General features: G+C 44.6%; 1 protein-coding gene across 1 annotated transcript in view; it reads left to right on the top strand.

Annotated features, from left to right (window-relative positions):
* EVA1A (eva-1 homolog A, regulator of programmed cell death) overlaps window positions 1-20,909 on the top strand; it is a 303,636-nt gene that overhangs the window by 205,315 nt on the left and 77,412 nt on the right. The gene's annotated exons all lie outside the window — the stretch shown is intronic.

The raw sequence follows: 20,909 nt of genomic DNA, 5'->3' as shown, positions 1-20,909 counted from the left end.
GCTACCCTTCCACATCAAGAGAACGAAGCCGTTCCGAAAGTCTGTCCAGTTATTCATGGCAGTGGCGGACAGAATGAAAGGTCTTCCTGTCTCTTCTCAACAGATTTAGTCAGTGATCATGTCCTGCATCCATGAATGCTACAACCTGGTGAAGGTGCCCACTCCTCCGATCACTGCGCACTCCACCAGGGCTCAGGCCTCTTCAACGGCATTCCCAGCGCAGGTTCCCACCCAGGAAATTTGCAGAGCAGTGACGTGGTCCTCCATACACATTTTCACCACGCACTATGCGATCACCCAGCAGGCCAGAGACAATGCCTTTGGAAGAGCAGTGCTCCAATCAGTGGACAACTCCGATCCCACCTCCTGAACTTGGGCTTGTGAGTCACCTTATTGGAAGCGACATGAACAAGCACTCGAAGAAAAAATGGTTACTCACCTTCTCATAACTGTTGTTCTTCGAGATGTGTTGTTCATGTCCATTCCAATACCCACCCACCTACCCCTCTGTCGGAGTAGCCGGCAAGAAGGAACGGAGGGGTTGGTGAGTTGGCATGGCTCTATATTGAGCACCATGAAGGCATGTCTCCAGGGGGCGCCCAGGCCGACATGACAGAGGCTGCGATGGGAAAAATCTTCTGGCTACCGTGCATGTGCAAGCGCACACCCCTGATTGGAATGGACATGAACAACACATCTCGAAGAACAACAGTTACGAGAAGGTGAGTAATCTTTTTTTCTTCATACAAGTTGGGCTGAGCACCCATCCACAGGTGTGTCCCCTACACCTCTCTGTTCTGTTGGACTAGTTGGATTGTCACAGGTATTGTTCGCAATTTTCATGCTGAGCAACTGGTAATGACTGGACATTTCTAGCTCTGTGGAGCTCTTCTTGGTCTTTGTCTCTCTGGCAGTCACAGCCTGCCCATCCTCCTCTGCATCCAGTTGTGTAGCGTACTGCCTAGTCCTTTTTCCTCTGGTGGTTCTGATTTCCCATTTGTCTGTCTGGTTCCTTGAATCTGGGTGGTGATGATTCCGATTCTCCAAGAACTCCTCAGCGGCTCTGTCGTGTCTGTACTTGACCTTCCCATCTAGGAATCTTTTCTTCCAGCACAGCTACCAGCTTCATACAAAGGAAGTCCCTTTGGCTTCAGGCAGGAAAGAAACATGGCACATTCGTTGCAGGTCACAGGCACTGATCCATCACTGGCCATCACAGTACAGAGAGTAGAGCCACATCTGGAAAGAGACACTCATATTTTCTGCTCAGATGCCCTTCAAAACGCCCCTGCTTGCCACTCCTAGCGCCAGGCTTATATTCTAAGCCTCACTGTTCAGCTCTTCCCTTGCTAACAGGGAAGGATTAACTATTCAGAGACTTCAAACGCTGAGGTTGATCAAAGACTCAGGGGGCCTACCGCACAGTCCACACCAAGACACAAAGAAATAGTCCTGCCTCACCTGGCCTGTTCAGGGGCCCACAGCCCATCACACAGTCCTCCTGGAAAACAAACAAACCAACAAAACACACGCCTCACCAAGTCCCTCTGCCTCCAAGCACAGAGTCCACAGCTAATCCCTCCAAAACTACTCTGTTTGCCTCTCCTGTTTGCCTGTTATCTGAAACTGGACAGCGCCAACAATTGTGCATTTGTGGGCTGACGTGACTTTAAGCCTTCACCACACATAAATTCTATGATCCCGATCCTTTTTTCTTGCTTTCTTGTCTTATTATTGGTGTGGTCTGGTATACCTGGTGTGGTATACCTGTGGCCTGCAAATGTCTGGAGAACTCAGAACCTGCTTTGCTAACCCTAAGAGATTCACCTGAATGCATATGGACCCAAGAGTATTGAGATTGCTCCAGTAGGACTTGCAGTGAGCTGTGTACCAGTGACTTGGTTTAAGTCTATGGGTCTTATGATGTTGATGTAGCTCTCATTAACAGTCAGATCGCAGCAAACATTTTCTTTGTGTCAGCACGCTAGAACTGCCTGATGTGACACAAAGAGATCTGATTCAAAAAGCACTTCTGCTTTTGATAGATGGTATATACAGTATGCTGCTTCAGTGTTTTACCTTTTAAAAATGCCAGCTGTTGGCATTACATTTTTTGGACACGTCGTGAGAATGCCACAAGATGCTCTGGTGAATGCTGTTCTCCAGGTGGCTTGTAACAGCCGGGATAAAATTCCACTAACTGAAGGGTGGAGGTGGCCCAGAGAGAGACAACCTATTACATGAGTGCAGCAGGTCTTTCCCACTTTGGACTCTTGGCCCGTCAAGCCCTTCTGCCACACAAGAACGGACCAAATGGTGAACAATTACTACGGCCAACTGTTCTGCTAAGTATTGAAGAAGAAGAAGCAGCTATTGGCTGTAGGGAATACCCATAATGCTCATTGGGGTGTTTCTACCTACGACCATCATGTCTTCTTGTCTGACATGAAAAGCACGAACTTCTAGGTAATGTTTCCCAGCAGCCTTTTGGTGATGCTGCTGTTCCGGTGACCAAAACCAGCTCCACCTCTGATTTTAATAGCCTCTCCAGCTATTAAAATTCAACAGATGCCATGCTAGGAAGGAGAGGAGTTATTCATTATAAACACAATGCTGGCACTTAGAGGTGACATCATTCTAGCTGGGCCTGCCAAGACAGGAAAGATTACCTGTAAGCCTAGCTTTAGTCTTTTATTGTATAGATTGTTGCCAAAGTCACCTCCCTTCTTGTGTTGCAATTCCTTCTTTTTTTCTTGTGGAAAAGTGTGCAGTGGGTGTGATGCTAGTTAATTATTACAGTGAGGTGACTCTTAGCTGGTATGTGGAGCTTTGTTGTCTTGCCAGATGCAGAACAACCCTGCGGTTTGGGGAGATGTAGCCTGTCTTAGATTAAGAGCTGATTTCGAAGCTGTTGACTTAACTGAAAGACCTTAGACTCATAGAATCATAAAATATCAGGGTTGGAAGGGACCTCAGGAGGTCATCTAGTCCAACTCCCTGCTCAAAGCAGGATCAATCCCCAACTAAATCATCCCAGCCAGGGCTTTGTCAAGCCTCACCTTACAAACTTCTAAGGAAGGAGATTCCACCACCTCCCTAAGTAACGTATTCCAGTGTTTCACCACCCTCCTAGTGAAAAAGTTTTTCCTAATATCCAACCTAAATCTCCCCCACTGCAACTTGAGACCATTACTCCTTGTTCTGTCATCTGCTACCACTGAGAACAGTCTAGATCCATCCTCTTTGGAACCCCCTTTCAGGTAGTTGAAAGCAGCTATCAAATCCCCCATCATTCTCTCTTCTGCAGACTAAACAATCCCAGTTCCCTCAGCCTCTCCTCATAAGTCATGTATTCCAGTCCCCTAATAATTTTTGTTGCCCTCTGCTGGACGCTTTGCAATTTTTCCACATCCTTCTTGTAGTGTGGGGCCCAAAACTGGACACAGTACTCCAGATGAGGCCTCACCAATGTCAAATAGAGGGGAATGATCACGTCCCTCGATCTGCTGGCAATGCCCCTACTTATACATCCCAAAATGCCATTGGCCTTCTTGGCAACAAGGGCACACTGTTGATTCACATCCAGCTTCTTGTCCACTGTAAACCCTATGTCCTTTTCTGCAGAACTGCTGCCTAGCCATTCGGTCCCTGTCTGTAGCGATGCATGGGATTCTTCCTTCCTAAGTGCAGGACTCTGCACTTGTCCTTGTTGAACCTCATCAGATTTCTTTTGGTCCAATCCTCTAATTTGTCTAGGGCCCTCTGTATCCTATCCCTACCCTCCAGCGTATCTACCTCTCCTCCCAGTTTAGTGTCATCTGCAAACTTGCTGAGGGAGCAATCCACACCATCCTCCAGATCATTTATGAAGATATTGAACAAAACTGGCCCCAGGACCAACCCTTGGGGCACCCCACTTGATACTGGCTGCCAACGAGACATGGAGGCATAGATCACGACCTGTTGAGCCCGACAATCTAGCCAGCTTTCTATCCACCTTATAGTCCATTCATCCAGCCCATACTTCTTTAACTTGCTGGCAAGAATACTGTGGGAGACCGTGTCAAAAGCTTTGCTAAAGTCAGTGAACAACATGTCCACTGTTTTCCCCTCATCCACAGAGCCAAATATCTCGTCATAGAGGGCAATTAGATTAGTCAGGCATGACTTGCCCTTGGTGAATCTATGCTGACTGTTCCTGATCACTTTCTTCTCCTCTAAGTGCTTCAGAATTGATTCCTTGAGGACCTTCTCCATGATTTTTCCAGGGACTGAGGTGAGGCTGACTGGCCTGTAGTTCTCCGGATCCTCCTCCTTCCCTTTTTTAAAGATGGGCACTACATTAGCCTTTTTCCAGTCGTCTGGGACCTCCCCTGATTGCCATGAGTTTTCAAAGATAATGGCCAATGGCTCTGCAATCACATCCGCCAACTCCTTTAGCACTTTCGGATGCAGCACATCCAGCCCCATGGACTTGTGCTCCATCCAGCTTTTCTAAACAGTCCCGAACCACTTCTTTCTCCACAGAGGGCTGGTCACCTCCTCCCCATGCTGTGCTGCCCCGTGCAGTAGTCTGGGAGCTGACCTTGTTCGTGAAGACAGAGGCAAAAAAAGCATTGAGTACATTAGATTTTTCCACATCTTCTGTCACTAGGTTGCCTCCCTCATTCAGTAAGGGGTCCACACTTTCATTGACGTTCTTCTTGTTGCTAACATACCTGAAGAAACCCTTCTTGTTACTCTTAACATCTCTTGCTAGCTGCAACTCCAAGTATGATTTGGCCTTCCTGATTTCACTCCTGCATACCCGAGCAATATTTTTATTCTCTTCCCTGGTCATTTGTCCAATCTTCCATTTCTTGTAAGCTTCTTTTTTGTGTTTAAGATCAGCAAGGATTTCACTGTTAAGCCAAGCTGGTCGCCTGCAATATTTACTATTCTTTGTATACATCGGGATGGTTTGTCCCTGTAACCTCAATAAGAATTCTTTAAAATACAGCCAGCTCTCCTGGACTCCTTTCCCCCTCATGTTATTCTCCCAGGGGATCCTGCCCATCAGTTCCCTGAGGGATTCAAAGTCTGCTTTTCTGAAGTCCAGGGTCCGTATTCTGCTGCACTCCTTTCTTCCTTGTGTCAGGATCCTGAACTCGACCATCTCATGGTCACTCCCTCCCAGGTTCCCATCCACTTTTGCTTCCCCTACTAATTCTTCCTGGTTTGTGAGCAGCAGGTCAAGAAGAGCTCTGCCCCTAGTTGGTTCCTCCAGCACTTGTACCAGGAAATTGTCTCCTACACTTTCCAAAAACTTCCTGGATTGTCTGTGCACCGCTGTATTGCTCTCCCAGCAGACATCAGGGTGATTTGAAGTCTTCCATGAGAACCAAGGCCTGCGATCTAGTAACTTCCGTTAGTTGCCAGAAGAAAGCCTCGTCCACCTCATCCCCCTGGTCCGGTGGTCTATAGCAGACTCCCGCCATGTCATCACCCTTGTTGCTCATACTTCTAAACTTAATCCAGAGACTCTCAGGTTTTTCTGCAGTTTCATACCGGAGCTCTGAGCAGTCATACTGCTCCCTTATATACAATGCAACTCCCCCACCTTTTCTGCCCTGCTTGTCCTTCCTGAACAGTTTATATCCATCCATGACAGTACTCCAGTCATGTGAATTATCTCACCAAGTCTCAGTTATTCCAATCACATCATAATTCCTTGACTGTGCCAGGACTTACAGTTCTCCCTGCTTGTTTCCCAGGCTTCTTGCATTTGTGTATAGGCACTTGAGATAACTTGCTGTTTGTCCTGCTTTCTTAGTATGAGGCAGGAGCCCTCCCCTCTCGCGCTCTCCTGCTCATGCTTCCTCCCGGTATCCCACTTCCTCACTTACCTCAGGGCTTTGGTCTCCTTCCCCTGGTGAACCTTGGTGGCAAACTGAAGGAATGCAGATGATGCATCACTGGACAAGATTTCAACAGCTTTGAATGAGTCTGGAGAAGGAAGAGAGGTCAAGAATTATTCTGGTATCTGATCTGAACATGCAGTCAGGGCTAGATTCTCCCCAGCTGATGTTCTTGCAAGACCTATTGTTCTTCAGGTGCGATGGGAACAACCTTAGTGTCCACAAAAGGCTCCAATGAATTTCCCAGCGTTGCTTCGTTCCCAAGTAGGATGCCCCTTCTTTGGGTTGCTTGGCCTCCTCCTGGACTTTCAGCAGAGGAGAGATCGCCTGAAGTACCACATCCACTCCCTGTGGCCTTTCCACTATGAAGAATCTTGTGTCCTTGTTTACATTGACTTCTCCTGGCAATTGACTTCTCAGCTGGAAGTTCTATAACAGTGCTCCTCCTTTATTTTTGGGACTGGCTGAGCTTTGATGAAGGCTGACAAGAGGGAAGCAAGGTGGCCATGCAAAGAAGCCACATGCTTCTGCCCATTTCAGCTGCCCAACTTTATTTACTCCAAGGTGTCGTCTCTCCGCCAGAGTTCAGATTAAATGCTTCTGTGACCGCCCTGCAAATGTGGCAGAATGCTCAGAAGGTACAGGAGTGACACTTCTGTTTTCTCTGATAATGTTGTGTTAGTTTGTGAGGTCTTCCAGATAAGCAGGCAATGGGAAGATGAAGGTCTCAGGAGTATAAAAGCGTTGCCTATTGAGCAGATTAGAGTGAAGAATCCACAAGCAGGATTTTTACATTTATCTCCAGACCAGGCACTTCCTTGTCTGTCTTTGCAGAAAGAGAAGCTTCTCTTCCTAGACTCTGTGCTTTTGGAGGAGGCTCTGCTTTATTAACTGGAGCGCAAACCTTTGGTTTCTGGGATATACAGTCTAATCAGAGATAGGCGCTTACAAACATGCTCCTGTCCTGAGCTTTGAGCTAGAGACCTATGCCAGCCTTTGACTTGAGAGCATTGGAAAGATGGCTGGAGATCTCTCTCTGTTGCTTACTTCTGCAACCCACATAAGGAACTACAATTTTTCCTTCAATGTACATTCTACTACTTATCTTGTGTTCTAAATAGTATCATTCCAGCCTTGCTGTTTGAAATGTGCTCGATATATCATCATCATCATCCTACTCTTTGTGGAGGTGTTCTACAATCAAAACGTTTTGGAACACATTACACGGCTTTATCACATCTAAACTTGTCTTGTGCTCTTACTTCAGCTCTGCTCTCTACCTTGCTAGGTGTAGACACAACACTATATCACGCTGGGAAGAAAATGATTTTGAACCTCTGCTTTACTCCAAATATGCCCTACCAACAGTAGAGGCTTTGAGATGTCAAGGCCTAATTTAAGCTACTTCAGTACAAACATATGATGAAAGTTTTCACTGAGTGTCAGACTTACATTCTGTGAGACTAAGGGCCTCCCTTTTACCCAGGAGAGGTCATTTCAACTGAGTACATTTCACCAAGACAGTGATTCTACCTATTCAAATATTGTCCCATCCGTCTTTTCAGATTTTCGCATCCATATGTTTGTGTATGTTTCCAGCGTCTTCTCTTTTCCCCCTTCTTTTATTTTTTCGCTTTTCTCCTTTTATTTTTGCTCCTTCATTTTCCGTCTCCCTCTTCTCTTGTAATTTTCAATATGAACAGCAACACACGTTACTCAACTTAAAATTCAGGTATTAACCTGTCTCTTTTATTCTTTTCTCCTATCTGCCATGATTTAGGAACAGAGCTGGGTGAAATTTAAAAATACATTTTTTGAGAAACCAAATCTGTTCATGAATTCAGGTTGAATTCAGGGAATGGTTTTGGCCAAAATAGATATTTGTAAAAGTTGAATTGGTTCATTTCAACCATTTCCAATCAAAGCATTTAAAGTTTTCATTCTGAAAGAGTGTTTAATTGAGAAAGTTAGCTATGTTTATTTTTAAAAAAAAAGATAAAAACATCTGAAAGTGAAATGAAACCTTGCTTCAGAGAGGTATGCCCTGGACCAAGACATCAATTATTAGGTCAGCATAAAGTCCAGATTTCAGGTCTTCATACTTGAATTCTTTCTTTTTATGTATAGTTACATATACTGATCCATGTAAGGACACAGGAAATGGAAATATCTGCCTAAGAACATTCCATGGAATTGCATGAGAATGCAGGGGTAATTAAAGATACTCCATTGCCAACTCAGAAATATATGTGTCATCCCTTCAGATACCACCTGTCTGGCTTCTCAAGTGACTCTTAGTTGATCTCACGATGAGCATTACATTGTGCATTCTGATTCATATTTTACCATTTTAAGGATTATGGACCAGTTCCTCAGATGGACCAGATTGTCAGATGAGGCAAATCAGTGAGGCCCCACAGATTTACACCAACTGAGGATCTGGACCTATAACTTTATTGCAATTGGATTGGAAGCTGACTTTTGCTGTATGATGGTCAAACAAAAAACCAGAAGTGAATCTCAGCCTGTGTCAGTACAGTATAATAATAATACCTAGCATCTGAATAGCATTTTCATCCATCGGTATCATTATCTGCGTTTTACAGAACAGGAAACTGAAGCACAGGGAGGTGAAGCGACTTGCCCCAGGTCACACGGAAAGTCTGTGGCACAGCTGGGAATCGAATCCCATCCCAGTGCCCAGTTCACTGTGGGGATAGAATATTTGTGTGAATATTTGGCACAATGTTTCTCCTTGGGGGAAAAATGGTATTTTATTTTTTTTTTTGTTTCCCAGACAGAATCAGGGGGTGAAGACACTTTCTAACTCTCAGGCGAGTTGGTGATGGGAAACCCCCTCCAAAAGCCTACAGAGAATTGGAAGGGTGGCACGGTTCCCCCAGCCCAGAGGATTAGTCTGTGAATGTGCAAATGCATGGGGATGTGTCCAAGAGCGCTGTTAGGATATAGATATTCAAGCCTGTCTGTAAAGGCTTATACTCTAAGAATGAAGGTGTATTCTTATCACTTAGCTAGTTATAGAGGTATAAAAGAAAGAATCAAAATCACTGACTGCCGGTGTAAGGGCCTTCTCTGACTGTGACAGTCTGAGGCCATGTTCTTAGGCTAAGGCCTTTGGCTAAGCAGCAGAGGCAGCCATAAGCTGGGAAGCGAACGGTCACATCCTCACATTCCAACCTAGTCACATTGAAATAAGGTGCTATTGGGCTGTTAGGAATACAATCCTGTCCTAATAATGCCTATCGCCTCCAGAGAAAGGGAAGTGCCTAGAAGATGTAAAAGGAAACTTAGTTTGATAGCATCCTGTCTGGCAAGAACTCACTTATCAATAGCTGGGATGTGAAATCCTCATTTCTTTGTTGTTCTATCACTGTAGTCCCCATTTCCCTATTATTTATCTGTATAATCTCTGTCTGGTTCTGTGATTGTTTCTGTCTGATGTATAATTAATTTTATTCTCAGGTAATAGCTGAGAGACAGCTTTAGATTTCTGCACTGTATACCCCCCCACCACCTTAGGGTTAACCTGTTCCTCTTATTTTCAAGCTTGACTTGTTTTTTAAACCTCCTTATCCTGGAGGGCCATAATCTGAGTCTTCTAGTAACTTGTTTGCTGACCAGATGTATTTATTATTTGCAGCTCCTTTGTGCCCATCAGCTAGGTAATTTGCATTTACACAGAAGCTTTCTAGATTGCTGTTGGATCCAAAGCTATTAGCAGCCGAGAGATGGTCTTAAAAAGGACACAATCCACTTCCACTAGAGTTCTGATTACTTTCCACTTTCATCTCCTGCTCCAAATCACGCAAAGATCTGAAAAGGAAAGCACAACCTATTGTGGCCCCTTTTGGAGCCCTAATAGGATTTTATTTAAGTACCATGTTTTGTTTGCATTTCTTTTACCCCTTCTCCAATATACATTGCACACGTCCTGGGAAAATGCACATTCCTTCCATAGTTTAACCTCCATAACATTATATTAGCCATATTAATTTTACACAAGGTGTAACGGCCTCCCCCGTGCCCACAGAGTTTTTATGCACACCCACCAAAGCAACAATCTGATCCCCCAGAGCCATCCCAAGGCTTAGTGTTCCCATCATTCCTCCCCTTTTCCTTTTCTTTTATCTGTGCACACACAAAATTCTCTTTTGCCTAACATTTCTTGCACAGTGATTACTCTTTTACACAACTTTGCCTTGATTACACTCCCATCTTGTACAACTAGACACAACCAGGGGCAGCCAAGTTAAGTTCCAATAGAAACCCCTTACATTTCTTAAGTGATTTTGATTACATTACCCAATAGTCAAATAATTTTGATCAGATTCTCTCTCCACCTGCTGCCTGCAGCAGTCCCTTATAGACCATTTCTGTGGGAAAAGAGCCCATTTTCCTTCAGAATAGCTGTAAAGGCTTCTGGGGAGAGAAGCATAATGGTGGTAGTAGCCACTCTATCTGACCCCTTTGGATAATTTAATTACCAAGCTTCCATCCAATGTGACTGCACAGAGTCTCACATACAGTTAAATTTATATAACTGGGTTTTATCATTAAACAAAAACTTCCTTCTTGTAACACCATAACTGTTACTCTTTTAACATATTCACAAGAGTTACCTTATACCATTTCCGCAACTCCAAAATGTTTATTTTCCTCCAAACCCTGTATTATTAATTTCTGCAAAAAGTATTTGTAACTTTTCACTCACTTCTTTAAATAGCTTACTCCTACATTTAGTTCTTTAAGGTAGTGCAATTTGTCTGTAATAACTTAGCCACCAAGTACAATTATTGCTACACAGCTGCCTTAACCCGTGCTGTCTTTACCTTGAGACTGTTCAAAAAGGCAGTAAAACATTTGTCTCCATGGATGCCCATGGATCTTTTACTCCAAAATAAAAAAAAAATTCCAGTGGAATACAGGAGACCTCCCTCATACTTTGTCCAAAATAACCAAAAACATTTCACATAAGTATCCAAAGTACCCTCCATTAAAACTTCAGAAAAACAAAAGTGTGGAAAGGCAGGGGAAGAGGTGTAAAGAAACCAATTAAGCCTGTCAAGTCAGTTTAAAGTATAGGCTACCAGGAGCAAAATCAGTAAACGGAGAAAAAGAAGAAAAGGATATAGTTAGCTCTGAGCCAAGAGTAGGCTCCCTGGGTTGAAACAGTTGGGAACCCTTATCCCCAGGTTCTCATCCTGGCTCTGGGAGAAGAGTGGGGATTGTTACCTGCTCCTGCAAACCCTGCCATTTTGCACTTTGAAACCTTTTTTTTTTCCTCTCCACTCCCCCAGGACCAACTCCCAGCTCCAGTCTCTAAAGGTAGTCTGTTAACTCTGCTTTTGACTTTAAACCCTGTTGTGCCAAATCATCTTTAACTACCCCTAACTAATTTACAACCCTTCAGCAGCCCTTGCTGAAGCAGCACCAAACTTGAAAGATTACTGGCAGGTTCCCATAATGCTGCCCTTACTTCAAACCTCTCACAAGCAGACTGAAGTGCCTCCTTTCCCTGGAAGGCATTCAGTCCCCATGGGCCTGGACCTTCTTCCACTACCCATATACCAAGAATGGTGGCCTCCTCAGCCACCCCCCATCCCTCTGGGTCCCCTAACACTTCCTCCATTTCCTTTTTAATCTCATCCCAGGTTGACCCCTGCACCTGGTATGGGCCCTGATTCTTCCTTATCCATTTATCCAAAAAATCCTTTACCCTGGCTTGCCAGAACCCACAACTACCATCATGAGAGTTCGCTATACCCCCTCCAAACAGCTGCGCGGACTGTTGGGGAGGGGGACTTACAGGCTGCCACTCACCTATCCGATGCGATGTATCCAAGTCACGGCATCAAGATGTTAGGGGCTTATTCCTTCACCCGCTTACTTCCCTGGTCCTTCTCGCATGAACAGAGAGCAACAATACCCGAAATCCATAGGTGCAAACAATTAGATGTTTATTGGGGTGAACTTCCAGCAAGCATGATTCCAGTTTCCTTCCTTAGTGTCCCCCTTCCCAGCTCTGACACTACAGAGCCTTACCTGTGTCCCTGTTCCCATTCCCCCCCTTAGCAAAACATGATTCCAGTTTCCCCACCCCCATTCCCTGTTCCCATTTCCCCCCCCTTACTTCCTGATTGACTGCAGACTATATAGTAAAATTTGAGTTCTGCTTAGCTATACCTTAACCAATCATTTTCCTGAAATTTAACTAACCAGTCCTAACATATTGTAACATGATTATGTAACCAATTATATCCCACCACCTTAATTAGTTTACACCCAGCAAAATTAATTATACATCAGACAGAAACAATCACAGAACCAGACAGAGATTATACAGACAAACAATAGGGAAATGGGGACTACAGTGATAGAACAACAAAGAAATGAGGATTTCACATCCCAGCTATTGATAAGTGAGTTCTTGCCAGACAGGATGCTATCAAACTAAGTTTCCTTTTACATCTTCTAGGCACTTCCCTTTCTCTGGAGGCGATAGGCATTATTAGGACAGGATTGTATTCCTAACAGCCCAATAGCACCTTATTTCAATGTAACTAGGTTGGAATGTGAGGATGTGACCGTTCGCTTCCCAGCTTATGGCTGCCTCCGCTGCTTAGCCAAAGGCCTTAGCCTAAGAACATGGCCTCAGACTGTCACAGTCAGAGAAGGCCCTTACACCGGCAGTCAGTGATTTTGATTCTTTCTTTTATACCTCTATAACTAGCTAAGTGATAAGAATACACCTACATTCTTAGAGTATAGGCCTTTACAGACAGGCCTGAATATCTATATCCTAACAAGCGCCAGTCAGTCTGTTAACAGCTGCAGTGCTGTTCTCATTACAGGGGCTCAGCGTGCCTGGAAATCTGTGCTAGCACCGTGTAGAGCCGATGTAGCACTTATTGGCCAGGACAAGACACGCAGGCTAATCAGAAAGAGAAGGAAAAGGAGGGAATGTGAAATGAAATAGACAGCCACTCCCTCCCCTGGCTGAACGAGTGATTGAAATCCAAAATTCATTGGAGAGACCGTAAAATCTATTCAGGACACCACCATCCTTGTTACCCCACCTTGTGTCTTAAGATATCACTGTCAAGCATCCCAAATGTACCTAGTGCATTTCTGCTCCTTCTCAGTTAGGTGACCATTAAGTAGCTGTTTTTTTGCTAATCCTTGAGGGATTGCTTAAAGCAAGTTTCATTGTATTAAAATGTCACTTTGTCTCAATATGTTACTACTAACCTTCAGCTTCGAACTGGGAGTATTTAAAAATGGATTCATTTTCCCTTGTGTAAACAAAGCTAATTTGTACTAATGAAATCCACTGGTGGGGGGATAAAGAAAAGGAAACCAATACATAAGTGATAGCACCTGAAAATACATTTACACTATCATAGCGGCTTGGCAAATGCGCCCTTTAAAAACAAGAGAGGACTCAGACAGTGTGGTGATACAAGAACTCAGACAGATACATACATGACTAAGAATGGCTATACACAGGAAAAGCCTGAACCAGGCATGGAGAGAGACTGTGCGTGTGTTTCCATGACATAGGGTCATTCACACACTTAGCCAGCAATGTTAGCAGGGCTAGTTTGAGAGCTAAGCAGTATTTAAGTGAAGAATTCTACAAACCCGTAAAGTTCAAAAGCACAAGAGTTTTTGCCCAGATTCTTCTCTTCTGATGCTTCTTTCCTTTCAAATGGGGACAAAAGAAAAAAAATACTTTTAAGTTCCACCAGCTCACTTCATAAACTAAGCCATAATTGTTAGAAAAATAAAGCCTTCGATGTAATGTAAACCTACTGAAGTAACTAGAGAAGGTGCCATGGAGGCTTCCCAGCAGCTATAAATTGGGAAGCATTCTCGATCTTCAAGACAATGTAGAAGAAGAATGATGTTTATTAGCAACCAGTACCCACAAGTTGATGGTGCAGTTTATGGAACTACACTTGGATTCCTGTTCTCCTTTATCATAATCCTTAACTGTCTCATTTTACATCGAAACTCACTTCACCTCTTGGTTTATTTCTGTGATTAATCGACATCAGAAACTCCTGTTTAATAAGGCTAGCAAAAAATCCATCAGAAGAGTTGAGAATGTGTGATTGTTTCCTTTTACAGTTGCATTTACTGTATCTTTCCTTTGGGAGTTTTATCTTTATCTTTTCGTTTACAGATTGTAATGGATGATGTTAAAAAATGATTGACTTTATTCCAATTAACCTCTTTCTCCAAACCCCTAGCACAAAGGTGGACAAACTACGGCCCGCAGGCCACATCTGGCCCACGGGACCCTCCTGCCCGGTCCCTGAGGTCCTGGCCCGGGAGGCTAGCCCTCGGCCCCTCCCTTGCTGTTCTCCCTCCCCCGCAGCCTCAGCTCACTGTGTCGCCAGCGTAATGCTCTGGGCGGCGAGCTCCTGGGGCAGGGCAGCTGCAGAGCCGTGGCCTGACCCAGTCTCTGTGCTGCGCGGTGCGTGGCTGGCTCCAGCCGGGCGGCGAGGCTGTAGTGCCGCCAGCCACCGGTGCTCCAGGCAGCGCGGTAAGGGGGCAGGAAGCAGGGGGGTTTGAATAGAAAGCAGGGGAGTTTGGGGGGGTGGATGGGGGTCGGGGTGGTCAGAGGGCGGGGAACAGGGTGGTGGAATGGGGGCAGGGGTCCTGGGGAGACAGTCAGGAAGGAGGGGGGCAGTCAGGGGCAGGGGTTCCGGGGGTGGTCAGAGAGAAGGGGTGGTTGGATGGGGCAGGGGTCCTGGTGGGACAGTCAGGAATGAGAGGAGGGGTTGGATGGGATGGCGGGGGGCAGTCAGGGGCGGGGGTTTCGGGGGCAGTCAGGGGACAGGGACAAGGGGTGGTTGGATGGGGTCCCAGGGGGCAGTCAGGAATGAGAAGAGGGGTTGGATGGGATGGCGGGGGGCAGTCAAGGGACAGGGAGAAGGGGTGGTTGGATGGGGCAGGGGTCCCGGGGGCATTCAGGAAGGATAGGAGGGGTTTCGGGGGCAGTCAAGGGACGGGGAGCAGGGTAGGGTGGATGGGGCAGGGGTCCCATCAGAGAAGAGGGAGGTTTGGATGGGGCAGGAGTCCCGGGTGGGGGGGGCGCATCAGGGGGCGAGAAGCAGGGGGAGTGGATAGGGAGTGGGGACCGGGCCACGCTCCCCTCCCCTAACCGGTCCTCCATACAATTTCCGAAACCCAATGCGGCCCTCAGGCCAAAAAGTTTGCCCGCCCCTGCCTTAGCAACTTCATCCAAATGGTCTATTTTCTGCCAGGGTCTCCAAGACCATTTTGCTAGCTCACAGAAAGACAAAATAATCCAAACTCTCCAAATGCAAACATTCATGTATGAACATATCTAGAAGAATTCACATATGGTCCAACTGGTGACAGATCAGAGGAGAAAATGTGAAGTAGGACCAAAAGTGATAAGTGGGGGTAGAGGTCTAGCCAAAGTTGAGTGGTGGGGAGTCTCAGTTGTAGAGAGCTGATGCTTTGAATTATAATCAAGTGATTAATGTTTCTAACATAAGTGGGTTTGGGAGTTACAAGGAATTGCAGCAATGGCTTGGATAAATATGGCGAAACTTGCTTTAAGAGAAATTTTATTTATAGCACATCCATTACGTTGGACAGAAAGGACAACGTGCTTTTAAGGTTAATGATAAATCCATCTGAAGACTAAACTGGTCTGCTGATTATAAGAAAGGCATTCTTAGGTTGGACTTTTCTTCAAAGGGAAAGAATGGGTGTAATACTGTTGGAGAGACAATTCTTGTTTTCACATGTGGGTTTGAAGTTAGCTTTGCTCCTGAGCTAAAATGTTTGGGATTTCAAATCTTATGTTGCCTTGCCTATTTTAAAAGATCATTCACACATCAAAGTCCTTGCAGCAAGTTTCTGCAAATGAAATTTCTCATAAATATAAAGAATAGCATAGGGAGGAGCAGATTGGCCTAATCCTATAGATTGTATAAGTAGGGGCATAGCGAGCAGATTGTATAAGTAGGGGCATAGCGAGCAGATCGAGGGACGTGATCGTTCCCCTCTATTCGACACTGGTGAGGCCTCATCTGGAGTACTGTGTCCAGTTTTGGGCCCCACACTACAAGAAGGATGTGGATAAATTGGAGAGAGTCCAGCGAAGGGCAACAAAAATGATTAGGGGTCTAGAGCACATGACTTATGAGGAGAGGCTGAGGGAGCTGGGATTGTTTAGTCTGCAGAAGAGAAGAATGAGGGGGGATTTGATAGCTGCTTTCAACTACCTGAAAGGGGGTTCCAAAGAGGATGGCTCTAGACTGTTCTCAATGGTAGCAGATGACAGAACGAGGAGTAATGGTCTCAAGTTGCAATGGGGGAGGTTTAGATTGGATATTAGGAAAAACTTTTTCACTAAGAGGGTGGTGAAACACTGGAATGCGTTACCTAGGGAGGTGGTAGAATCTCCTTCCTTAAAGGTTTTTAAGGTCAGGCTTGACAAAGCCCTGGCTGGGATGATTTAACTGGGAATTGGTCCTGCTTCGAGCAGGGGGTTGGACTAGATGACCTTCGGGGGTCCCTTCCAACCCTGATATTCTATGATTCTATGATTCTATAGAAAAGGTAGGAAATAATATAACTCTAGTGTGAAAACTACACTGATCTCAGTGTGAACCTGGCAGAAATTTCAGTGTTAACTGAAGATCAGATCCCTGGGACATTGTTTTAGTTTGTGGATTCAGAATTTAAAAATGAAATGGGAAATGCAGAGAAAAAAAAAGAGTTGGGGAATCTACAAGACTGACTGGATTTCACCAGACCTCAATACTGTTTTTATAAATGGTTTAAAATAAATAGCTGTGTGCATTGTACCAAGAAGGAATTTCTACTGAGTCATAAAACAAGATGGGAAAATGTCTAATAAAAAAAATACATTTGCACATCTTTTGTTTGGGGATCTCAGTGCACTTTACAAACATTAAATGTCATGCCATTGGTTTTCAAATTGAACTCCCCAAAGAAACCAATGGGGAGTTCAGCTCCCACCCACCTCCCACCAAACAGTGGTACAATATGGCCATAGTTAACTAAGCCACCAGTTGAGGAAGTTGTTTTATTTCTCTCTAGAGCTTCACCAGCAGCTTGTCTGAGAGAACAACAGAGCCTGATGGGATTGAAAAACAGGCACACTAATTAGTCTTTTGGAAACAGATGACACGATATACGTTTTCACAAAATCTCCTGTAAAATGTGTCCTCCTGAGACATCCCTATTTTCTTACCAGAATCAGATTTTCAGGTAAAAATTAAAATGTGGTTTTTATTTGCAAGCTAATGGAAGAGAAAAGACTGAACTGACTCTATTATTACCCCTATGTTTTCCATATGTTGAAGAAGGTGTTATTAATGAGAGACTTGAGGATAGCAATCTATTTTATCAAAAAGAAGATTGAGAGGTGACTTGATTACAATGTATTACCTTCAAGGGGAGAAAAGGGCTCTTGAATCTGGTGGAAAAAACATAACAGGAACCAGTGGCTGGATCTTAATGTTAGACAAATTCAAATTAAAAATGAAGTACAAATTTTGAACAGAGAGTTTGATTAACCATTGGAATAAACTACCATGGGAAGTGGTGGGTTCTCCATCTCCGGATGTTGTCAGACCAAGACTGGACGTCTGTCTGGAAAATATGCTTTAACCAAACAAAAGTTGTTAGGCTCTATATGGAGGTAACTGGATAAAATGTGATATACACCAAGTCAGATTAGATGATTTAATAGTCTCTTATAGCCTTAAAAAGTATGAATCTATGAATAAGATCTTTTTATTCTGAAAATATATTTATTTTATGATAGTGACAGGATTAACTCTTGCAAGTGGATCTGCAGAACCCTGCCTCCACTCAGGGCCCCATTGACTTTGCTGCACATCTGTGTGGAGGCAAGGGCCCATACTAATGGCATGGTCAAAGCCTTAAAGATAGACACAGTCCCTGCTCCACAATGTTTTCAGATAGATCAAGCAACATACAAAAGATAGGGGATAAGGAAGCTAAAAACCTGCAGTTATTTGAAAGTGTTCATAGAATCATAGAATATCAGGGTTGGAAGGGACCTCAGGAGGTCATCTAGTCCAACCCCCTCCTCAAAGCAGGACCAATCCCCAACTAAATCATCCCAGCCAGGGCTTTGTCAAGCCTGACCTTAAAAATATCTAAGGAAGGAGATTCCACCACCTCCCTAGGTAACGCATTCCAGTGTTTCACCACCCTCCTAGGGAAAAAGATTTTCCTAATATCCAACCTAAACCTCCCCCACTGCAACTTGAGACCATTACTCCTTGTTCTGTCATCAGCTACCACTGAGAACAGTTTAGATCCATCCTCTTTAGAACCCCCTTTCAGGTAGTTGAAAGCAGCTATCGAATCCCCCCTCATTCTTCTCTTCGGCAGACTAAACAATCCCAGTTCCCTCAGCCTCTCCTCATAAGTCATGTATTCCAGTCCCCTAATCATTTTTGTTGCCCTCCACTGGACTCTTTCCAATTTTTCCACATCCTTCTTGTAGTGTGGGGCCCAAAACTGGACACAGTACTCCAGATGAGGCCTCACCAATGTCGAATAGAGGGGAACGATCACGTCCCTCGATCTGCTGGCAATGCCCCTACATATACATCCCAAAATGCCATTGGCCTTCTTGGCAACAAGGGCACACTGTTCACTCATATCCAGCTTCTCGTCCACTGTAACCCCTAGGTCCTTTTCTGCAGAACTGCTGCCTAGCCATTCGGTCCCTAGTCTGTAGCGGTGCATGGGATTCTTCCTTCCTAAGTGCAGGACTCTGCACTTGTCCTTGTTGAACCTCATCAGATTTCTTTTGGCCCAATCCTCCAATTTGTCTAGGTCCCTCTGTATCCTATCCCTACCCTCCAGCGTATCTACCTCTCCTCCCAGTTTAGTGTCATCTGCAAACTTGCTGAGGGTGCAATCCACACCATCCTCCAGATCATTTATGAAGATATTGAACAAAACCATCCTGAGGACTGACCCTTGGGGCACTCCACTTGATACCAGCTGCCATCTAGACATGGAGCCATTGATCACTACCCTTTGAGCCCGACAGTCTGGCCAGCTTTCTATCCACATTATAGTCCATTCATCCAGCCCATACTTCTTTAACTTGCTGGCAAGAATACTGTGGGAGACCGTGTCAAAAGCTTTGCTAAAGTCAATGAACAACACATCCACCGCTTTCCCCTCATCCACAGAGCCAGTTATCTCGTCATAGAAGGCAATTAGATTAGTCAGTCATGACTTGCCCTTGGTGAATCCATACTGACTGTTCCTGATCACTTTCCTCTCCTCTAAGTGCTTCAGAATTGATTCTTTGAGGACCTTCTCCATGATTTTTCCAGGGACTGAGGTGAGGCTGACTGGCCTGCAGTTCCCAGGATCCTGCTCCTTGCCTTTTTAAAAGATGTGTACTACATTAGCCTTTTTCCAGTTGTCCGGGACTTCTCCCAATCGCCATGAGTTTTCAAAGATAATGGCCAATGGCTCTGCAATCACATTCGCCAATTCCTTTAGCACTCTCGGATGCAACTCGTCCGGCCCCATGGACTTGTGCTCGTCCAGCTTTTCTAAATAGTCCCGAACCACTTCTTTCTCCATAGAGGGCTGGTCACCTCCTCCCCATGCTGTGCTGCCCAGTGCAGTAGTCTGGGAGCTGACCTTGTTTGTGAAGACAGAGGCAAAAAAAGCATTGAGTACATTAGTTGTTGAGTACATTAGTGTTGAGTCTGGTTAGTGCTTATTTAAAGTCTAAGTGGGAAATAAGCACCTGTTTGGCAGGCTACCCCAAAGCCTCACCAATCTAGAAATAGCTATTAACTCCCAGACTAGGAGCTACATGTAATTGTCAGCATTGGATCCATCTTGGAGGAGGCACTAGATTTGGAGCAGGATGCTCCACCTTAGAGCTTTTCCACCTACAACTTCTATTATTTTAAATTAAATCCAGATCTGAACTATCATGAAGTTCAGGGGTATTGGGATTCTTGGAGCTGGTTCAGGCTCATCCTTTACTATAAAATACTATGCTGGAGTCTAATCCCTCTTCTGTTGCCTTCCATTGTTTATAAAATCATTGAGAACCTGATTGAGGGTCAAGTTCTCCCCTAATTTGCACTCTGGGCAGTTTCATTCATTGACTTTGATGGAGTTACACTGGTATAGGTCAAGCCAGGATTTGGCCATTAAACTGGAAGTAATAGTAGATTTCTCAGCTAGCTGAACAAACATATCTTCTCTGCCTGTTCTTGAGAGACCAGAAGCCTTGATGTGAAATCTGACACAGTTTTCGGCCCCTGTCATAGACATCTGTTTTGAGAAGGTAACTGTTGTGAGTTTATTTGAACTCAGTACAGGGCTCTGTTTATATTTCATTGATGAATTGAAAATAACCTCTTGTTAAGGAAGTGACAGCTGATACCTGAAGATTGTGCTCAAGTCATTCACAAAAGCCAAAGAAATATACTGAGGGTTATGGAGGTCGAGACCCTTGTTTAGATCAAAGCACATGCTGGACATTGTATAAATGCCAACTCTTAAAGTGTTCTTATTCAAGGCTGAAGTCTGGAGTAAAATGATACCATGCCAATAAATCCTTTACTCAGCTCTGCTAACACACTAGCAAATACATCAACGTAGAGCTGGAACAGAGAGGCTTCCAAGTCATTTAGATTTGAGTGCAACTGACTGACTGGATACAAACCTAAATGCCCTGAAGTTTACAGCATCAATAATACTATTACTGGAATACTGTGTGCAATTCTGGTGTCCACACTTCAAAAAGGATATTGACCAATTGGAAAGGGTTCAGAAGAGAGTTACACGACTGATCTGAGGACTGGAAAACCTGCCTTGTAGTGAGAGACTAAAGAAGCTCAGTTTATTTCGTTTATTCAAGAGGTGATTTGACCACACTCTAAAATTATCTACCTGGGGAGATTT

Source organism: Chelonia mydas, chromosome 3 (assembly GCF_015237465.2).
Source record: "Chelonia mydas isolate rCheMyd1 chromosome 3, rCheMyd1.pri.v2, whole genome shotgun sequence".
NCBI classification, from domain to species: Eukaryota; Metazoa; Chordata; order Testudines; family Cheloniidae; genus Chelonia; species Chelonia mydas.
Note: the sequence above shows the minus strand (reverse complement) of the source record. Positions and strands in the feature narration are given on the sequence as shown.